Raw genomic sequence first — 21,578 nt, forward strand, 5'->3', positions numbered from 1 at the left:
AACGTTAGCTATTTTCCGGTAATTTATCGGTTATATTTTGTTGATAGAACTTTTTTCTCATGTCAAGTTTTACGTTTTTTTTGCAGATTTTTTCTGATTGTTTGAGTTAACTGTCTGCGGTTTGTTTCCTGATATATTCTCGCTAGGTTTTGTCATCATATTTTATGGGCAATTTTGTTCTTACGTCTGGTGACGTTACGCTCACTTCAAATAAGCTTTTTGCTCATTTATTTGTACAATTTTTCGGCAGCAAAGCCCGTGTGACGTCATTGCTCATACTAAGCGATAGTTGAGGCTATTATTGGTCTTCTCTTAGTTTTTTACAATTCAAACAAAATCTGAATTGCATTGGGGTGCTGTCTTGTTTTTAAGCTCTGTTCAAACTTTAAGCTCTGTTCATACATTTTCATGATTTTTGAAGTCAGGTTGAAGTAGTGATTTTGGTTACGCCGAAGCAGGAAGTGGAGCGAAAAAGCCAGTGGTTTCGCGGCGTGAAATATCACTCAAATTCTCAAGTAGACTAAGAACAAAAATCTTGAGTGTTTGAACAAAAATTGGCTTTCTCTATTGTGATTTTGTGTTCACGTGCGGCAATTTTTCTTCTGTTTTCATTGTTTTTCGATTTATTCCGGATTGTTTTTTGAATGGTTTTCGCAATCCATTCATGGCCTATTCTACTTCTAGTTAATTTGTTTAGTCAATTAAAATTCTGTGACTTGTTGGTCAGGACTTGTCGTGCTATATTTTTTTCCGTCGGCAAGATTTTTGCTAGAACCATATGAGGTTACAACCATTCAACTGAATTGCTTGCGTGACGTCATTTTTGCTCTTGTTGTAGTGAATTTTCTTGTTCATTCGCGTGATTAAAGTTTTTAGTCGTACTTGAGTTACCTCACTCTCAAAAATAATTCCCTGACTCTGAATTTGAGTTTTTTTCCACTTCAATTCAAAGATATTAGGTCAATTGAATGTTTATCACGGTAATTGAAGGTTATTCGAGGGCAGCTAATAGAAGCAGAAATAAGTTAAACAGATTCTTAATCAAAATATAACATCTCAGCATTTAATTTTAAAAAAATTGCTCTGCTTTTTATCTTTTTGAGACTGCAGATCTACGAAGCTATTGCGGCTATTTTCTGGAAATCTACCAGTTATGTTTGACTTATTTGTCTTTATTCGTTGAAGGAATCAGTGAGAGGATCTGATGATGGTTTTATTTTTGGATTTGAAAGCATGAAGAAGAAAGTTCGATCACTATGATCGGAGAATCCATTTAGAGGTCTATTAATAGAAATCTTTGAACGCAAGGAAGCCCCACAAATAGTATCGAGAAGATTACGGTTTGGCGTGTAGTTATCTGAACCAACACTTGATCCAGCGATGTTATAATTTAAGATAATTTTGGCCGAGCACTACAGTAAATCTAGCTAACTTCAAAGCACACCGCAAAACTGTCGTTTACTCGCGTATATTGATTAATTGCGTATACTGTATTAATCAACGAATGATGATTTTCAGTAAAAGAGAAAGAGTCGGAATATCAGAAACTGTACAAAAGCCACCAGCAAGCTGTCAAAGATCACATCAAAGAAAGTCGGATGAGTACTGTATCCAAAACGAGAAGACAACAGTCGGAGCAAATGTGAGCCAATTGTGAATTTATTTTGAAAGTCCACTGACAGCTGAAATTTTTTTCAGCGGATAATTATTTCATAATTTTCCCCTTAACCTGTTGAAAAAGGCAGCTGAAAAATCTGCAGTGGAATAAACTGGCATAAGTAATAAAGGTGAACTGATTTATGTTAAAAAGGTCGTAAAATTTCAATCACCACATTGAATAGTCAATTATCTAAGATTTGCAGAATATATGCTGAAACAATTTTTGAGGGACTATCAGCTCACTTTTATAATTTTTAGAGAAAAACCTCGACCCTGTTACCCACTACACTTCAAAACTGTGGTCTGATAACAAACTTTATAGCAACATAGTAAATGTGTGACACGCGGTGTGATTATTGCTGCGTTGGCTAAAACTGCTGTTAGTCTGCGAATAGCAATAATTACATAGAACTTCATTAGTTACAGATACAAAATTTCGTCTAGAATGGCTATTGATTACTCCGAAGACATCAATACAACTACTCTGAATTTACCTAAAAAGCGCTGAAGTATGATTTGTGGTAGGTATAGGTTGCAAAGTTGCGCTCGGTATTTTTACAGCCCTTTCACCACAATGTTATTTTCACGCAAAACTTAATCTGCAAATTGTATTTCGGCAGCGAAAATGGTGAAAAACGGAGCACCGAATTGTTCCACTCGTTTTATATGATACTCAGTCCGAGGTAGCGTATTGTGGGATCTCTATGCGATAAAGTGTGAAACAGTTCAAATTTAGAATCCTGCTGCACTAGTGTCTTGTACAATCGACTGAAGTATTTTTGCGATTTTTAATTTTTAGAGAATTTAGGTTCAATTTTTAATGTTAAAATACACTCAATATTCAAACAGTTTTATTTAGTTTGATGTCTTATTCAAAATAGGTTTGAGCATTGTGCGTCTAGGCGAACAAATCTGCCTCATTTTGCGGTCATAAAATGCGACATTAAAATAGGAAAATTTTTGAAAATAAATTTTTTTAAAGCGAAATTAGATTTTTTGCTAGCAGAGTAACAAAAATCAGTTAAACAGCATCATTTCAAAGAAACTAAATACGAGCTCTCTTAATTATCACACAATAGTTTTGATATATAAGTAGTAAGGTATATATACAGGAAGATCGGGGGGGGGAGATATCCTCCGAAATCCTATCGGCAGAGGGGGATCCCTGATCCCTTAGGGGATGTCTTTTATGTTAAGAAAGTGGTAATTGTGCTACATGTATTTGTCTGGCGGCTTATTTTTGGTATATATATTATTCGCGAGTGCGAGAGAGGGAAGATCCTTCAAGTTAAAAGTGTGGTATTCTCGCTACATGTATTTGTGTGAATATACTTTGGTTGGAAACTGAAGTGAGGAGGTTATCCTAGGAGGTAAGATATTGTTGATTCATTTGGCCAGAATAATATTTGGTGAAAAGGATGGCCAAAACGATAGCAGGCATTGAGCTAAAAAATATTCATGAAGTTTACCTGGAGATAAAGAACAATTATCCAAAGTACGGTAGAAGGTTTCCTGTTTTTTCTAGATGCTTGTCAATACCTTGATCCTGATATTGATTTGGAGGCAACATTGAAGCTGAGACCGTATGGTGTTCAAATTGGATTTGATATTTCGTCGCTGAACAACTACTTCAAATTGTTCAAAATACTTTGACTTCATGCAATACTCCACGAAGCATCGGGTTTTATAGCAGAGTAAAGTCATAAAGGCCCTGGATACTCCTATGTGTTACCTTGTCCAATTACGAACGATTATTTAGGTCATATCACGGGATTGGCTTTTTGTTTGTTTGCGAAGACGCTCAAAAACAATCTGTTCACTTTAATGGAATGCTGAAACATAAAATAGTGATATAAGATTTTGAAGGTTTTCGTTACAGGAAAACTGGTTTTATAATAAAAGAGCTATCGTTTTGTTCAAATAATTATTTGGACACAATTCTTTTTCTTCCGCCAGTTTCCTACAACTCACTTTGCGCTAGTGACAGGAGATCTCAGGTGGTTTACTAAATTTTTACATGGTGTGTCTTGGACGAGCAGCACGTATCCCTACTGGTTTCTATCTCAATTTTTGTCGCCATTAAACTTCGGTTTCCGTTAGTTAATTTTTATACCAAAGGGAAAGAGAAAACAGAGTCATTTCAAACTCTCTTGCAGAAAAAGGTAATAGATTTGGAAACTCTTCTATGTCCAAATGTTTACGATATTAAATCGTCAATTGATAATATTACTTGCGCTCTGCACTCTTTCTACCTACCAGATAAGCAAAAGAGGAAACAATCTGCTAAAAGGAAAGCACAGTTGTATTTCTATTGGATCTCCCTGCCATCCAATGAGCCGAGGAGCGGGAAAGGCAGCTCCGTCAGTTCTTCAAGTGAATTTATCTTCAAGTTTGGCAGTATGTAGTTACATCACGAATGATAATCAGTTGACATTCATGTTATTAAAAGAAGAGAAAATAGAATAACGGGGACAGAATATTGCAACACTAAGAAAACTGAGACGCTGAAGAAGTATCTTTCATTACTTGATTATTTTCAAACGTACCATGTCGTTACAACAGAAAATGAGAAAACTGAAACTATCTTCTTTACCCACGCCCAACTGGCCAGCAGCAGTTCAAGTACCTCAGGACGATGCCAATCTCCCTGATGAAAATAAAATGATGGTCAGTGAAGGCAACGTAGAGTCTATTGTCTACTATGGAAGTGGTTACGGCATGCAGGCAAACTATAAATTGACTTACAAAAAAGACGACAGAGACTATAGATATACTACTTATGATTTCTTTTGGATTGAAAGTGAGACTAACAAAATAGCAATTTAAACTAAAAAACTGAGTGTTAGTTCATTTTGCAAATAGCTAATTTTCAAATGAGTGTTAAAGAAGACCAGATAGACGCCGCTAATAGAGAAGTTTGAACGCTTTAGTTTTTGATAAGGAAATTTAGGAGAGGCGTTCGTGGAATTTTTTTAATGCTCGGCTATCGTGTTCCGAAGTCGTTTATTCTACTCAAATTTCAATAATACTTTTTCTTTTTGTAATGTCTTTAATCAAGCTTGTGTTTTCCAAACTTGGTTGTGAAGAATCAACGTTTTGGTTTTCATTCCTTTCGTGCACAGTTGGCTACGCTCTTCCAAATCCAAAGCTGTGAACAAAATTTTATCCAATAGCGATAGGCTTGTTATGGCTGTTTGGGGTCCGTCGTGTTTTTGCAAAACAGAACATATATTTCAAATGTTATTGAGAAACACTTTCTATCCAAACTTTAGTTCTATCAACACGAGCAGCCAAAATTCAGCACAATAGAGCGTAAAGTTGACATTTTTTCACTACGTTTTCTGGATTCGAATTCATTTCTCAGCTGGGAAACTGTCTGCTTGTGTTTGGCGATTCGTGTGAAGCAATTTTCAATTACAAAGAATTTTCAACTTGCAACTGTCGAACGCCATAGAAACATTAGTGTGATTTATGTTAAGCATGAATTATTTGAACAGAGTAAATGGTCGCGAACAATTGATCTGAACACAATCCATATCATTTTGTTCCAATCACCTAGAGACATACAACAGATCCCCTATATTGGAAAACAGTTGAACAATTAAATTTTGAAAGAAAGCTATGAACTTGCAACAAAACAACCGTTTGGACACTTACTCATTGACCCAGATCCAAAAACATCAGACTCCCGGCGTTATTGTTCAAATTTTGTACAACCAGGTCCGACATTTTTGTAACTACCTTCCTCTAAAGCGGTTTTCAAAACTTTGACAGATGAGAGACAAGGAGTTATGCATTCTAAAGTAAAAGCTCGAGTTGCCCAAGAGCAATTTCAGAAAGTTCCTCAAACAAGTACTAAATAGGGTTATAACTTTCTCTGTGAGTGTTTGCTCAATGAGATCAATGCAATGTTCCAGTGAACAAGCAGTTACTTAAAAATCAGGAGAAATCTTTTCAACAATTATCAAAAGAGACAAGTTTGAAGAAAAAGTAGCCAAATTCCAGAACTTATTTCAGTGCTATTTTTACTTAAAGGTCAAATAATGCATGCAGAAGAGTTTGTTTTGATCCCCAAAAGAGTGTTCATTTCAAAAAACCCAACTAAGGAAGAAGTATTTGATAATCCAATGTATCAGCAAAAAGCCACTCACTTGGCACTCCTACAAAGGACTGATCCAAATTGTGAACAAAACAATGAGCAAAAAGTACAAGATCCAGACACGAACACTGTTAGGTCGGTCAAGAGAACCAAGAGTAGCGCCGATGCAACAAGTGATGCAGACGGTGTAAAAAACCGAATTGTTTTTTAGTGATGACAGTGAAATAGAGCCAATAGTGAAAAAAAGGAGGGCTCAGCATTTGACTCAATAATGTAAGAACTGAAACCAGTGGATGAAAACAAAACCAGAAGAGCTGCTATTATCCTAAACATAATTTTTAATTCAAATAGTGATTCTATTAGTGAAGAGACTAACATTCTCCACATTGACGATGAGCCTCAAGGAGTAGAGGTCGCAAGCTTTTTGTACAAATTACAACAAGCCACAAAAAAAATTGACTTGTCAAATTATTCCCAAATCTTGAGTGAACTTGATATATCAGCCGACTTGGTTTATAATACTCACTCAAAAAAAGTTGTAGATCAGCTTTACAGTGAAGATGAAAAAGAAACCATATCAAAACAACCGAAGCAAAACACAAAAAAAACAATAAGGAAGATGATCTGAAACAAAGGAAAAAATTGCAAAGCCAAGAGCCGTTGAAAGTATGCAAAAGAAAGCGGAAGTGACGCGTAGAAAAAACTGGGATTTCTATTGACGAAGTGCGTAAACTTGACAATCTCTATTTAAATGGTCCTGCGTCGTTTGGAAGCGCATGGAGGTTGCAGAAGTTGAGTAAGTTATCAATGAAGAAAATTAAAGTGTATCTAGAGACGAAACTATCTTTCACCAAATACCGTTCACATTGCCTCAGGTCTCCAAGGCTCAAATTTGTTGTTAAAGATATGAACTTGATCTGGTCCGTAGATCTAGCTTATGTTGATAAACTTGCAAAATACAACTGTGGTGTAAATTATCTGCTGGTGGCTGTTGACTGTTTGTCAAGGTATCTCAGGGTTGAGCCAACGAAAACGAAATATGCTGCAGAGACAGCGCAGACCTTCATAAAGATGATCAAGCATAAGCAACCTGAAAAAGTTTGGGTTGGTGATGGTACAGAGTTCCTAGGGGCCTTCAAAGCCCTATGCATTGAACGCGGATTTCATTTATACAGTACGTTCATTGACAAAAAAATCTGCTTTTGCTGAAAGAAATATACGCTCTTTGAAAAATATAATCTACAGATAAGAAAAATGGACTCATCCATATCTGAACAATTTAGATGAGTTTGTTAAAACCATCAGTTCTAGAGTAAATCGAACGATAAAACTTGCTCCGAACAAAGTCACAAAGAAAGACGTTCCAAGGCTTGTGTCCTTGACTACAAATAAATCAGTTTCTCGAAACCCCAATTGTTTTATTGGTGATTTTTTGCGTTTAGAAAAAAAAGCAGACGTTCGGGAAGGGCTACAAACAGTCGTCTAATGACGAGGTTTATGAAATTGCTTTAATCCCAAAATTGCATCCTCCCACGTATTCTCTTATTGATGCGGATAAAGAAGTTAACCAGGGTAATTCTATCAACCCGAACTTCAACTAGTACGATTCTCCTCTAAAAAATGGGATGTAAACGATTCGAAGACGAGTTAACGGTACATGTTTTTTCTAGCGCTTCGATGGAGATAATTGGTCAAAACACACTAGCTTCGTTCAGAAACTTCTTCAACGATGAAATTCAACCAACTGGCGTCTTGAGGTTAGCTATTAGTGAAACTCTTTTTTTTCCGACCAAAAATCAGCATGTTGTGAATGGTGATTTGATAGCATATAGTCTTAATGGTTACGAGGATTCACGAAGATTCTTATCTGATGCCAATGTCATGTCTCGGCCTAACAGTGGAGATAAATTCTTTTTCATGACTGGAAACTTTGACACTGTTGCTCAACTTCGATTTACTATCAAGCGAACAGTTGGACTACCCAATTTTTCGTTTCCCGAAAGCAAGAATACTGGAATATGCGAAATACTTTTTGATAGAAATGAGGGAATCACTTTCCCTAATGAGGAAATACCCAGTATTGTGTGTTTTACAGGAACTCCACATAGACATGTTGTACAAATTGGGTACAAAATAAATACAGCTACATCAAATTAATTAATGAACAGCGATGAGACAAAAGATTATTAGGGAGAATTCCCTGCTGCTCTGCGTGGAAAAGCGTCTAATTTTCAATTAAACAAACATTATTGAGTATCCGTATGTTGGTGACGCTAAGGCGCCGTTATTACGTGTCATTGATTCAAAAGAACGTCTGAAAAATGGTGGCGTGTGTGAACTTTAACCAACAAATAGAATAGTTTTTTCAATTTTGGACTTAAAAAAATATACTTTCAAGTACAATTAAATCAATTTCCATAGAGCTACGTACTGAAACAGGCCAATTGGTCCCCTTTTCAGGGACTGGTAAAGTAATATTGGCGCTACAGTTCGGAAAATTTGGCGACTAAAACAATGGAATCTTTGTTGCTTTTTTTTGGACACCATAGACAAAGAGGAAGCGGCTTTGGAGCTTAAGCAACTTGTATTCGTTGAATTGCCCTACCGCTTGCACGAAAGTTCATTCTACCCGCAGCAAAGCGCGTCAGGAAAGAACTTCTCTGAAAAAGTGTACCAGAGTTAGTGGGTGTTGTCAGCAAAAACAAAATCCGCAAAGCAGGCTCTGAAAAACACTATTTCAAATACAGTCAAAAAGCAAACAGGAGGCTCCCTGCAATGCGAATGAGACGACAAAACCGAATGAATCGGAGTTTCTGGTTCAAAAGTTAGAAAAAGTACTAATATGCGGAAGACAATCTTTTCAAAATTTAAACAGCCAAAAAGAAGTCGGTCGGATTTCTCAGCTAGAGTTGAAGATGATCGGTAATATTTTACCAACAGAAGCAACATAGTTCCCCGGATTTATTTTAAAAACCCAGCGCTTCTTGTATTTTTTGATGGTACTTTTTGTAGAAAATTCGGGCGGGTTTACAGCCCAAACGGACCAATGATTGAATTTGAGATTGCTGGAGACAAAAATAACTATATTGACCTACAAAAAATTTCTCCAGAAATCAAATGCAAGATAGTTTAAACTTCTGAAGCCGATTTGAAATATGACGCTGGAACTGCAGCAGACATAACCAAAACAAACGCCCCTTACTTCCGCAATAATGTTTTTTACATTCACTCTTTTCTGACTGAACAGTATCTGCCAACGGATTAAAAATTTCAAATGCGAACGAAAGCTATGCTCAGAAAAGTAGCTGTAGATTTTTTTTACTTGCGATCGACATCTATTGAGTGGTGTGGCGCTGCGAATTTCTTTTCGACGATCAATAGATGATTTTGTCACAATTTTCGACGATGATGCAAATTCATAACAAGTAAAAATTATAGAAGCTAATTTGTGTGTCAGAAAAATGACGTTGAACGATTACGTGGTTCTTGCAATTGAAAAAACTTTACTATCAAGTCCAGCTTCCTATCCGTATTTGGAGACCATAACTAAAACGTTTCTTGCTTTCACTGGCTTGCAAAGCTGGAAACAGGAGGATGTTTTCAACAGGGAGCCATTTCGACGTCTTGCTATATGCCTTAGCACAAATGAAACATTTTTAGGAAGCAAACAACTGAATCCGTTCCACTTTCATAAATTCAATCTGGAGCAAATTTGTATTTACCGAAATGGAGTTTCTGTTGCTGACAGTCCAATAAATACAACTGGTGAAAAACGCTTATATTTCAACACAATGTCATACTTAGCCTATATTGACAATGGTCATGGAATTAAACTGTCTGAGTACCCGAGCCATTTTGTTATGGTGTTTGATCTCACTATCACTCAGCAGGTGTCGCATGTTTTTTTTATTCACCCTGAACTCACCAATTGTTCAATTTAAATTGAACTCAAGTTTTCAGCTGCCTTGCCAAGTAATTTAGAAATTTTCAATATTGGTGAGAAAGCGAGCACTATTTTAATCGATTCGGCCTGGAAAGTTTCGAAAAATCATATTCTGACCAACTGATGGATGAAGACGAAATAAAGATCCTGCTCCAAGCATGTAAACTTCTAGAGTACACACTTTATGGTGTCGTTGCTGCTGATAATTTTCCCTTGAAATTATCACAGAACAGATTCATTATTTTGAATGTAACCAGCTCTGATTCTATTGGAACACATTACAAAATATTGTGTAGGAAGATTGGCAATTATATTTATGCTGATCCGTTTCGGACAGAAACTAACATCATACAAATATTTGTACAACAGATTCGCCTCTGCTGCTCTTGATATTGAAAACGTGTATGAATTGCTTAGAAATCAACCAATACAAACACAAAACTCCGTTTTCTGTGTTTTATTTTGTATTCATGTTGCTCATTACATTTCTAACAAAACAGAAATTGTAAAAATGAGTGATGTTGATTTGGTACTTTTTGCGCTTCACATGATGCTCTTACTCTACTAAAATTCTGGTTAGTTGAGTAAATTTTTTTTCAAAGTTTTTTTTCTCTTCATAAACTATGCGTACAAACAAAACATCAGAATCAACAAGCAATTTACCATATCATCTGAGTATGGCCCAGACAAGAGTTTTTGGTATCTCTTCATCGATTTGAGTTTGTTGTTTAGTGGACTTCGTAATAAAATTTGGCAATGACTTTTAATGGAGTTGAAAATGTGAGCTGCTTCCTCGCTGTAGTTGCTGTTTACTGTCTTCATTCAACGTCACGTTGCTGCAGTTGTGGTTTTTGACCTTTTGATTAGCAGCTACGTTAGAGAAGTTTGGCAACAGTTTCTGAATTGAGTGGGAGTCTATGCTCAATTTTTTCAATTCAAGCTTCAAAAAAAGCTTTTAATAAATTTCCCATTCAACTCAAGGGTATTTGAATTGACAAACAAAATTTTGAAAATCGTGTAGAGACAAGGCAACGTATAGCTTTTTGAATACACAAAGCATAGTTTTTTACATTTAACTCCGGTTTTTCATCACAAACTGAAAGTTTGAACGCCTTCTAAAATTAATTGAAGTAATCCGGCAATCCTTAAGACATTGCATCAACCATTTTGATTAATCTGCGGAAGCAGCCGAGGATGAGGACGCTGATTCCTATCCAGATTCTTTTTCCGCTAGTTTAGGCTTTTTAGCGACCTGTTTTTTAGCAACAGAAGTTTCTTTTTTCCCTTCTGACTCTGGCAGCGAATTCGTATCCTGCCACTTTTTTGATAAGTTTGTCAATTTCCTCTCTTGTAAGGGATATTGTCTGTTCAAAATCATAATCCTTGTTTTTTCTCTTAAAAATATGCACAAAGACATACGTCCCGGTGTTTTCATAGGTTTTGAGAGTAGCTCTTATCAACTTCTTTTCTGCTTTACATATATCCATATAGCAATCACCGTACTCTTTGTCTTTGCTTTCTGTGAATGTATATGTTTTCAATAAAAATTCATGGCCAAAATAGCTGGCCTTTGGGTGTGCCGCGGGCAGATAAGAGAGGTCACCGGAATCATTGTTAACTCACATAAACTACATGGGGTGAAATCTCTATTCCCCGCGACACTTTATTCATTTCAGTTTCGAAACAGCAACTTTAACTTTGTTGAAAATCCACTGTCTGAGCAGAAGTCAAATTTTGTGAAAAAATCAAAAATATCCTCTCGCTTGAAATACCTTCCTTCAAATCTTTTTCCTGTTCAATTATCAAAGACATTCAATTTGTTCTTCATCTCTACAAAGCAATCTGAAATTTTTTTAGAAGAAACAATTTTATCTCTTCAAACTTCTTGAACAAACGCAGAAAATACTTTTCTTCATCCTGAGTTACCAAAACAATATCTGGGAGCGAATAATTGTGTACCAATCGTTTTACGAAAACTTTGTGGTTTTTATCCAACAAAAAAGAACAAACGAGAAAGACGAAAATGTTTGGGAGCGAACAATTGTGTACAAAACGTTTTACGAAAACTTTGTTGTTTTTCCCCAACAAAAAAGAACAAACGAGAAAGAGGTGAATTGTGCAACGCTTGAGCACTTCATGGTACTCAAAATTTTCATTAATTTAATTGCAACCTTGCTGGACAAAAAGCAGAGTGAAGATTGCGGTAGAAGCTTTATCACTTCTAGCGGGTTCGTTCCACCTTTGTCGTTAACACATCCTCTTTACCCGTATGATATTGTGACAATGCTAAAAGAAACTCGAACCGTTCTATACAAATACGATTGTGTCTGTGTGCCCCTCTTCCGAAAACCATTTTGTAGTAGTTGGAACCATTTCGATTAATATGCGGAAGCAGCCGCGGATGAGGACGCTGATTCGTATCAAAATTTCTTCCCCGCTAATTTAGGTCTTTTAGCGACCTGTTTTTAGCAAAAGAAATATCTTTTTTTCCTTCTGACTTGCAGCGAATTCGTATCCTGCAACTTTTTTCATAAGTTTGTCAAATTCCTCTCTTGTAAGGGATATTCTCTATTCAAAATCATACTCCTTGTATTATCTCTTAAAAATATGCACACAGACATACGTCCCGGTGTTTTCATAGGTTTTGAGAGTAGCTCGTATCAGCTTCTTTTCTGTTTTAGATATATCGATATAGCAATCACCGTACTTGGAATTTTTGTTATAGAATGTTGTCAACTGTTAGGGAAAGGTTAACTTTTTCAAATGTTCAGTATTCATTTCAAAACGGTACTGATAAGTGTGCTCTTGTTTTACGTGATTTACATATATCAATGTCTGCAGAGTTCTGTGTAATTTCCGCGATGTTATATTTAGAAAAATAAGCGCAACTTGTTGACAGAGCCTTGCTAACCCACACACACAAATACACACTGGTAATAGTCCCTAACACCACGAGTTTCAAAGAAACTGACTGATAAGAGGGGAATACATGAACAATTATAAGCAATTACAGGCGCACGATATTTGTGGTTTACACGTGTGTGGTCTACTTATCCGAATTGAATTTTATTGCAAGTTAATCAAAAACACTTGGCGTTCAATTAAATTTTGTTATTACATGTGCAGTTTCGATGCTTGTGCCTAAATCTGTTATAGACAAAATAATAAAGCATATATGTTTTCAATAAGAATTCATGGCCAAAATAGTTGGCTATTGGGTGTGCCGGGGGCAGATAAGAGAGGCCACTGGAATCATTGTTGACTACATGGGGTGAAATCTCTATTCCCCGCGACACTTTTTTTCATTTCAGTTTCGAAACAGCACTTTTAACTTTGTTGAGAATCCACTGTCTGAGCAGAAGTCAAATTTTGTGAATAAATCAAAAATATTCTCTCGTTTGAAATACCTTCAAATCTTTTTCTTGTTTAATTATCAAAAACATTCAATTTGTTCTTCATCTCTTCAAAGCAATCCGAAATTGTTTAAGAAGAAACAATTTTACTTCTTCAAACTTCTTGTTCAAACGCAGAAAATACCTTTATATATCCTGAGTTACCAAAACAATGTCTGGGTGCGAACTATTGTGTACCAAACTTTTTACGAAAATTTTGTGGGTTTTACCAAACAAAAAGAACAAACGAGAAAGAGGAGAACTGTACAACGCTTGAGCACTTCAAGGTACCCAAAATCTTCATTAACTTCATTGAAACCTTGCCGGACAAAAAAGAGAGTGAACATTGCGGTGGAACCTCTATCACATAAGGCGGGTTTGTTCCACCTTTGTCGTTACCACATCATCTTTACCTGTATGACATTGTGGCACTGCAAAAAGAAACTCAAACCATTCTATACAAATACGACTGTGACTGTGTGCCCTTTCTGAAAACCCGTTGGGAGTAGTTCGAGCCTGTAATGACCTAGCCGATTTATGGGGTATTCTTGAGTTTCCCGAGTCACCACCGCTAACACCAGGATGCACTTCAACGCCAACCTCTGATCCTAGTGCCACTGTGACTCCAGAGCTCACCGTCTCTGTTTTCCCCCGTTAAAGAGGAGAAACTTGTATGGAATTCTGGCTCACTACCAACAGCAAGTCAATTATTGCAGAGTTTGTCTGCGAAAGACTTCAGAATGCCCCCCCGGTCAGGTTCAACGACACCAAAAACAGTTTTCCAAAACATGCATGAAACAACAGCAGAAATTGAAAGCAGAAGAACAGAAGGCGGTTCAAGCTGGGTATCAACGACAACAACCACCGACAACTCCGAGACGCCAAACATTTTTTCTCGCGCCAAGAATATGAAGGTCAATAGGACCCTGTTAAAAACTCTTTCATTAGAAAATCTGAAAGAAATTTTAAACTCTCAGTTTAATGGTGTGAAAAAATTCTTATTAGAATAATCAACAATTGTGTTTTTTTTAAAATGTTGAGTCAATTTCTATGATTTATTTGTTTAAATTTGTAAAGGAGTATCAATTTTTTTGGGGTTCTATATAAAAATTTTGTTTTATTAATTTGCTTTTCGAAAATTGAAAAAAAATTCGAAGGACTAAAGCCAAGTTCAAACTTTTTTTTTTGCGAAAACCTGTTAAAAGATGACAATATTTGCAAAATGAAAAAAAATTATAAACATGGTTTTATAGAGCAATATGGTCTACAAAATAGGACTCGAACAACTTCATTGTGGAGTGGCGTTTTTCAATTTTCAAACCATTTTTAAACAAATTGCTGAAAATTTGGCAAATGCTTGAAGAAAGACAAAAAAACAATGAAAACGGAAAAATTGGATAATTCTGTTTCGAGACATTTTGATGAGCGCAAAGTGTTCTTTAATAAACCTCTCAACAAAAAATTTGGAGGAGCACAATTTCCGGTCACAGAGAACAAAATCTATGTTAAGTCATATATTTTTGTCTTTATCTTATCACTCTACAATTGGAAGACTGATGAGAAAACTACTGATAAGTATATCATATTATGTAAAACAACACGCTCTAAATTTTTGGTCACCATAAACTTTCTAATATCTGTAACAGAAAAAAATTATTTGTAAAAAAGCAGAAATTTTGTGAAAACTTTTTTTTCTTTCAGATAATTTGAAAGCATGTTATTTTTTAACGTTGCAATGTTATTCCTATGTTTTTTTACTACATTTTGAAGATGTTATTTTAGAAAGACCTCATAAAAAATTATAGTAAAAAAATTTCAGAAAAACTTTTAAAAAATCAATTATGTGTTTGTTTTGCTGAAAAAGCTCAGGTTGAGTTTTTCTTACGCCCTTGTAACAGAAATAAAAGGTTATGATGATCATGGCCAAAAACCCCGTGAACACGGTTTTTGCAAACACCTGTTTTCAATTGAAAGCATGTGGCTGCCAGATGTTTTGAAAAATTGTATTCCCGAGGTTTTTTCAAAGTTCTGTAAAAAGTAGTCTTCATAAAATCTCCTGCTGTGAATCTTCGATCATAAGCATGATGAAGCCAGCTCTTCGCCAAGTATGTGTTTCATTAAAGAATGCGAAAAAAACAAAAAATATCAATTTATTTTCCAATTTTAAAAACATTTTTTCTTGCTTTTAGACAACTTTTCAACCCTCAATTGATTCTGCTACGGCCTCCAGTAATCATTGATGAGACTTGTTATTCTAAAATTCAAAATCGTTTTCAAAGATGTTTTTTTCAACGATTTTGGTTAACAATTGGTAAAAATCATTTTTTTAACCCACAAAAAGAGATATTCAGTTGCACTAGAACACCAATGAAGCTATTTAACCATATAGGGCTTGCTAAAACAGGTCATTGCATAAAAATTACGCATATACTGCATAGATATTACTCATGTGTTGCTCCAGCTATTACGGCAAAATGTTCGTATATGCATTTCAATTCAATTTTGCATAAGACATGATTGTAGCCCTCTTTGGCTAGAATACCAATCATATATGCAATTCGATTTGCATACAACTTGATCTACGCCCTCATTGGCGATTGATAGAATTTGCATAAAGCAGGGACTAAATTTGCATTAAATGCTAAACACTCTCATAAGGGATTAAAAAAAGTGTTGTTTCTGAAGCTTCATACATCTACTAATTTAATTGATTGGGCTGTGATACTTGCGCAAGGATATTATCCACACCTGCGTAATCCTTTAGGTAACTAAATGGAAAGAAATTTTGTCCTAAGATATTTCGTTTCGAACATGTTTTCATATTGAACCAATCAGGACCTTGGTTATTTTTAGAGAGTTGAAGGTTTGTTTTAGCTCGAACTCAAAGCCATTTTGTCTTCAAATTGATTCTTCAACGTATGAGTTGCTCATGCAAATTTTGTAACGCCGTTTTCACTTTTCGCACCAACCGCAATCATCACCAAAGAAACTTGCATCCTGATGAAGCCGGAGCGCCAGTGTACCGATTTGAACACTGTGATTTCACTTCAAGAGGTCTGCGAACTCTCAAACGACATTTTGGAAACCGCCATAACCAGTTAGTACAATGCTGCCTCTGCTGCTACTTTGGCTTTGACTCTGCTGATCGCTTTGTTGCCACAAACATAAGACATCAATATGGACTGCCCTCGAGAACTAGTGAAAAAAGTAGAAGACCAACGAAATCCGCTTTTGATGGAATTGAACATTTTGATGGACCAAGGAACACTTCAAGTTTTCACTTTTGATGGAACGGAGGATGACCAAGATCTCATGGAGTTCAGGCTGAACAATAGTTACATCATAACTGACCTTATAAACAGCGAAGTTTCGAATGCAGCTAAAAAACTTCAGTTCGTTTCGTCTCTGGACCTCTACATAGAAGAATTCGAAAATGACAACGGAGAACAAGCGATCGAAATCTTGCTCTGAGATGACTAGCTAGCTCTGAGATGACTACAGTGTACCTGGACGGACTCTCAAACAAAGAATTTTTCAAGATTTTGAGTGAGATGTTGAATATTCTCTTAATGTTTTCATCACAAGGCAGTGGATGGATCCTACGCGAAGTATACAGACTGGAAATCAAGAAAGCCGCCTTTGCTCGCGTGCATGCATCGTCATATAAAGCACTGCCTGGCTTCCTAAACGGATGCCGTTCATTGCTCAACATACGGAACCATTTTGACCACAACTTCTTTGTGTATTGTTTCGTTGCGGCGTATCACACTAAAAATCGAATCAATTTACCATCCTTCACAATGGACCTTCTTCATGATGAGAATGCCCATCACTACGTGCTCATCTTGAATCTCGTACGATTTGTCGCATACTTAAAAATTATTGCGCACCGTGCAGCGCAACGTATATGTCGAAATTGTTTTCATTGGTGTACAAACAGAAAAAATTATCAAAACCATGTTAAAACATGCAGCGAACATGCAGCAGCGTAAATTTTTTTTTGCCAAAAGCAAGCAATACTTCCCTACAGTTCCAAAACTGGAAAGCACGCTGTTTTCTTCCTATTGTTCTATACTTTGACACATAATCTTATTTTGTTCCAATTGCTATAGCACAACCCTCACCCTTTACTTCCTATGTAGTAGCAATTGAAAAACCTGAATCTTGTGGTTATGCTATAGCAGCCATAGAACACCGTAAAGCAACTCCTGTCTACTTTGAATTCAAAAGACGTGACAACTGTTTGCAAGAATTTGTAAAATCTTTGCACGTACTGGCGTGCGATATCTGCAACCGAAAACGAGCTTTCTAGGGACCCTACTGAGGATCAGTTTCAGCACGTGAAACTAATACGAGATGTTGGATCTGTGAAAGCGAAATAAACGATGAGGTTGAGCTTGTTCCTGACGATTTTCACTATGATGGTCAATTTCTAGGGTGGGCACATCAGCTCTGTAACACTCGTCGCAGAACATCTAACTTTACGCCAATGATTGGTCACAACATCAAAAAGTATGATATTCATCATATATGTCTCGCACTTGCAGAGTGTGAGTAGCTAACGAAGTATGAAGTCACACCTTCTAGTGACGAAAACTATATATCACTCTGTATTGGCGTGTTCATAAAAAACTTTGAGTGGCAGGCCGGAAAACAAGTACCATCTTCGAATACATAAAATTAATTGACTCGTCTAACTTCATGCCCGAATCACTCGAGTCTTTGGTAGCTGATGTGCTTGACAATCTCTTTGATATTCTCCGCTCTAAATGCAAAAATTACTCCAATAGCAATTTTCAACTTCTCTGCCAAAAAGGTTTTTTTACTGTTATTCCTACTTCACATAAAAACAAGTTTTTTTAAAAAGTCCTGCCGCCATTATCGAAACGGAAAAACACATTGCATGGTGGTGAAGTCACAATCATCGAAACCGACTACAATCAAGCTCGAGCAGTGATTTCAAAATTCGGTTGTCAAAAGATCTTTATTTAACCTCTGACACTTTACTTCTTGCGTGCGTCTTTGAGGCTTTCAGAGATATCTGCTATGACAGGCACGGACTGGACTGTGCACACTATTATGGAGCATCAAATTTATCTGGAGATGCCTTCCTCAAGAAATGCAAACCCGACTTGCATCTGCTAACCAAAGTGAGAGCAACCTGAACTTGTAGAGAACATGATGCGCAGAGGAGTGTCTTCAATCTATGAGCAACGAATCTTTCAAGCAAACAACTGCCATCTGCCCAACTATGATGCTTCTAACCCATCTACATATGCGTTGATGCTACACGCAAATAACCTTTACGGCGGCATTATGCAAAACGATCATTTGCGCTAGACGCTCACATCACGCTCGATGAAATACTCAAAATGTCGTCAACGGCACAATGGCTACATCGTTGAAGTTGATATTGATTTTCCACCCGAAATTCATGAAGCTCATCAAGATCTCTCTCTGGCGACATCGAAGTTGAAAATCAAACATTCTTGGCTGAGTGATTACCAGAAAATTTGAAGGTACAGATGCACTTACCTGAAAAGTCCTCGGGGTCGAAACTCGTTCGAACGCTGTTGCCTAAAAACCGCTACACGCTACATTATCGGCTGGCGCAATTCCATAATTCAATGGGGCTGAAAATCATAAAACTTCATAGAGCTTTGAAGTTTGAGCAAGTCAACTGGATGCGACCCTACATGGAGCTAAATACCAGTCTCCGGATTGCTGCCAGTACTGCTTCTGGCAAAAATTTTTGTAAAAGCATGAATAATTCAGCGTTTGGAAAAACGTGCGAGGCTAAGAGGAACCGTGATCAAGTCGTTATTGTTCAAAAATCTCAAAGTGAGCTACCAAGAACGCAGGATTTTCGTTTCAAATTGTTCAAGACATTTGGAGAAAGCCTGGCCGCAAAAAAAAATTGCAAAAAACGGATATATTGGAATAAACCTATTATTGTAGGGGCATATGTACTTGATCTGGCCAAAAAATACACATGTTACAATTCCATTATACAGTGATGAAGCCAAATTTTGATTGCAAAGATCTCTACTCGGTTACTGATTCATTGCTATATCAAATTAATACAATAGACGTTTATAAAGGTATACGCCGAAAAATTCAAATATTGAAACATTTCGACTTCTCTATCTATCCTCCACAGCACCCGTTTTTCTCCAAAGTGAACGAATATATCGTCCTGAAGTTTAGGGACGAGTTTGCCAGCGTGTCTATTCCAGAATTTTGTGCTCAGTAACTGCAGTTGCTAAGTTGCTAATTTAGATGGTGGGGTGAAGAAATCAGCTAAAGGCGTCACAAAATTAGCACAACGACAATTGACGCATGGCAGATTCAAAGAAACTCTCTCCTCCTAGTCGTTTGATCCGCAGGCAAAACCATAGAATAGCTTCTAGCAGCCACAAAGTCCATACAGTAACCGTTAACAAAATGACGCTTTTGGCAATAAACGATACATTCTTGACAATGGGATTGATACGCTGCCGTTTGATCACATAAATATTGTCCACGATCGTTTCTTCGACAAAGACGACAATTTCGATAATGAATCGTTGAGTTCTTGATCGTCTGGAGAGTTGTACGAAATGGAAAGCCAGAGGGTAATTGAAACACAGTTGAAGCGACTACTGAAAACGCTGAAATACCTGACCCCGGCTTCGTAAGAACCGCCGCAATCAGAGAGTCCGATATTGATTCTGATGAAATTGCCGATGAAAATGAGATAGAATAAGAACGTCCAGTGTATAACCCATTTACTGATTATGAAGCGATAGAATCAGACTCTTAATTAGCAAAACAAAGCGCTATTTTCTATCCATTTTGACGCTTTTTTACGTGTTTAATTCTCTTATCTATAAATTTTTCTATAAAAATTCTATTCTATATGTTGTAACGTATAAATTCAGCTTTAATTCAAATCTAGCGGGCTAGGTTTTGCCACAAATAGGCAAGACAAGTTGAAGCTGGAATGGTTTTCCAAGAGCGCAATACCAACAATAAGCCGCCAATGTAGCACAATTACCACTTTCTTAACATAAAAGATCTCCCCTAAGGGATCAGAGATTCCCCTCTGCCGATAGGATCTCGAAGGATCCCCCCGATCTTCCTGTATATATACCTTAATACTTATATATCGATAATTTTTCTCTAACTGTAATTTATCACAACCAGTTTTAGAACCTACTTATTTCCTCTGTGTATTACAATTCACTCATCTCCTAAAATGGCAAAAATCCATTCTATGGAACGAAAAGTATGTTTCAGGACCGCTGTCACAGATCAAACGCTAGCATCAGAGTCAGCGAAATCAATGGAGGAATTCTCGCGTGGATCTAATCAGCTGTTCAACACAACAGAAGCTAGTGGTGGCAGATCTTCATCGTCGTATTGTCCCCCAGACCAGAAATGTTTGCATCTAAAGCCCCGAAAACATACAGAATTATCTAGAATTGAACATATTTTTGATAAGGGACACGAAAGTTTTTTAAGTTGAAGTAAAAACTTTCTGTAATAAATGCTCAAGTTGCATGTTTACCTTGCTCTTCCTAGATGCTATGTTGTTTCCAAATTCAAATACAGCTTTTTATCGCGTTCCAAACTGCTATTTATCAGGATGATAACGTTCAAATGTTCAATATGCTTAAATTTTTTATGAATTGTTACAGATATAGTCGATTTACAATTAAATACAAGCAAAGCTAATTATCCTCGAACACAGGTATGGACTTAAGTCGAGAACACAGTTTAAAGTGCGGGCCAAAATCATAGTCTATTGAACTCTAATTTCAATTTTTTAAGCGCTTGTTAATAAATAGTCAAGTTCCTTGGCGCCAATTAGGGTACATGATAGGCTATATAGACTGATCAGAGCCGAATGCAATAATACGCTACATAGACTGATCCAAAAACGTACAGCCACGAATAAAGCGCAGAAAGATTTCGTGCACCTAAGTTTTTAATACTGCCTTAGATCCCGGCACAATCGAGCCAGCAAACCAGGTGCCTGACCATTTCAATTGAGAAGATTTAATTTAAGAGACTGAGTTTAGACAGATTTTGATGCATTTTTAAGTATCAAGTAGCAAGCACACCCCGATTCCGAGAACTAAGCCAAACATAAAGTTGTGGAACAGAAGTTATAACATTGAGCTACATTCTCGCCGCATGTAAGTTAAATGCTGCTTATGAAAAAAATAATATAGTAATGCAAAACGATGCGGTGACATGATGTTCCGACCCGAGCTCATCTACATTTTTGACTTAACTGTCAACGAAATAAGAGACAATAAAAATAGATGTTTACAAAACTATTTACAAAGCCTAACTACTAATTGAATTACATAATGTCATGCCTCATTACAACACTCACGGGATCTGCCATTAAAAAGACTACGAGGAAAGAAAACAAACAACGAAATAAGCAAAAACAAAAATTTCAATGCAAAAACTATCTAAGTTTAAAAGCACCTAG

General features: G+C 36.6%; 1 long non-coding RNA gene across 1 annotated transcript; it reads left to right on the top strand.

Annotated features, from left to right (window-relative positions):
- The first annotated feature begins 1,373 nt into the window (after positions 1-1,373).
- LOC142348346 (uncharacterized) lies at positions 1,374-20,908 on the top strand. The gene is made up of 2 exons (XR_012760722.1): positions 1,374-1,642; positions 20,372-20,908. It is a non-coding gene; the product is annotated as an uncharacterized LOC142348346 (long non-coding RNA).
- Positions 20,909-21,578: the final 670 nt, after the last annotated feature.

Source organism: Convolutriloba macropyga, chromosome 1 (assembly GCF_964194025.1).
Source record: "Convolutriloba macropyga chromosome 1, txConMacr16.3, whole genome shotgun sequence".
NCBI classification, from domain to species: Eukaryota; Metazoa; Xenacoelomorpha; order Acoela; family Convolutidae; genus Convolutriloba; species Convolutriloba macropyga.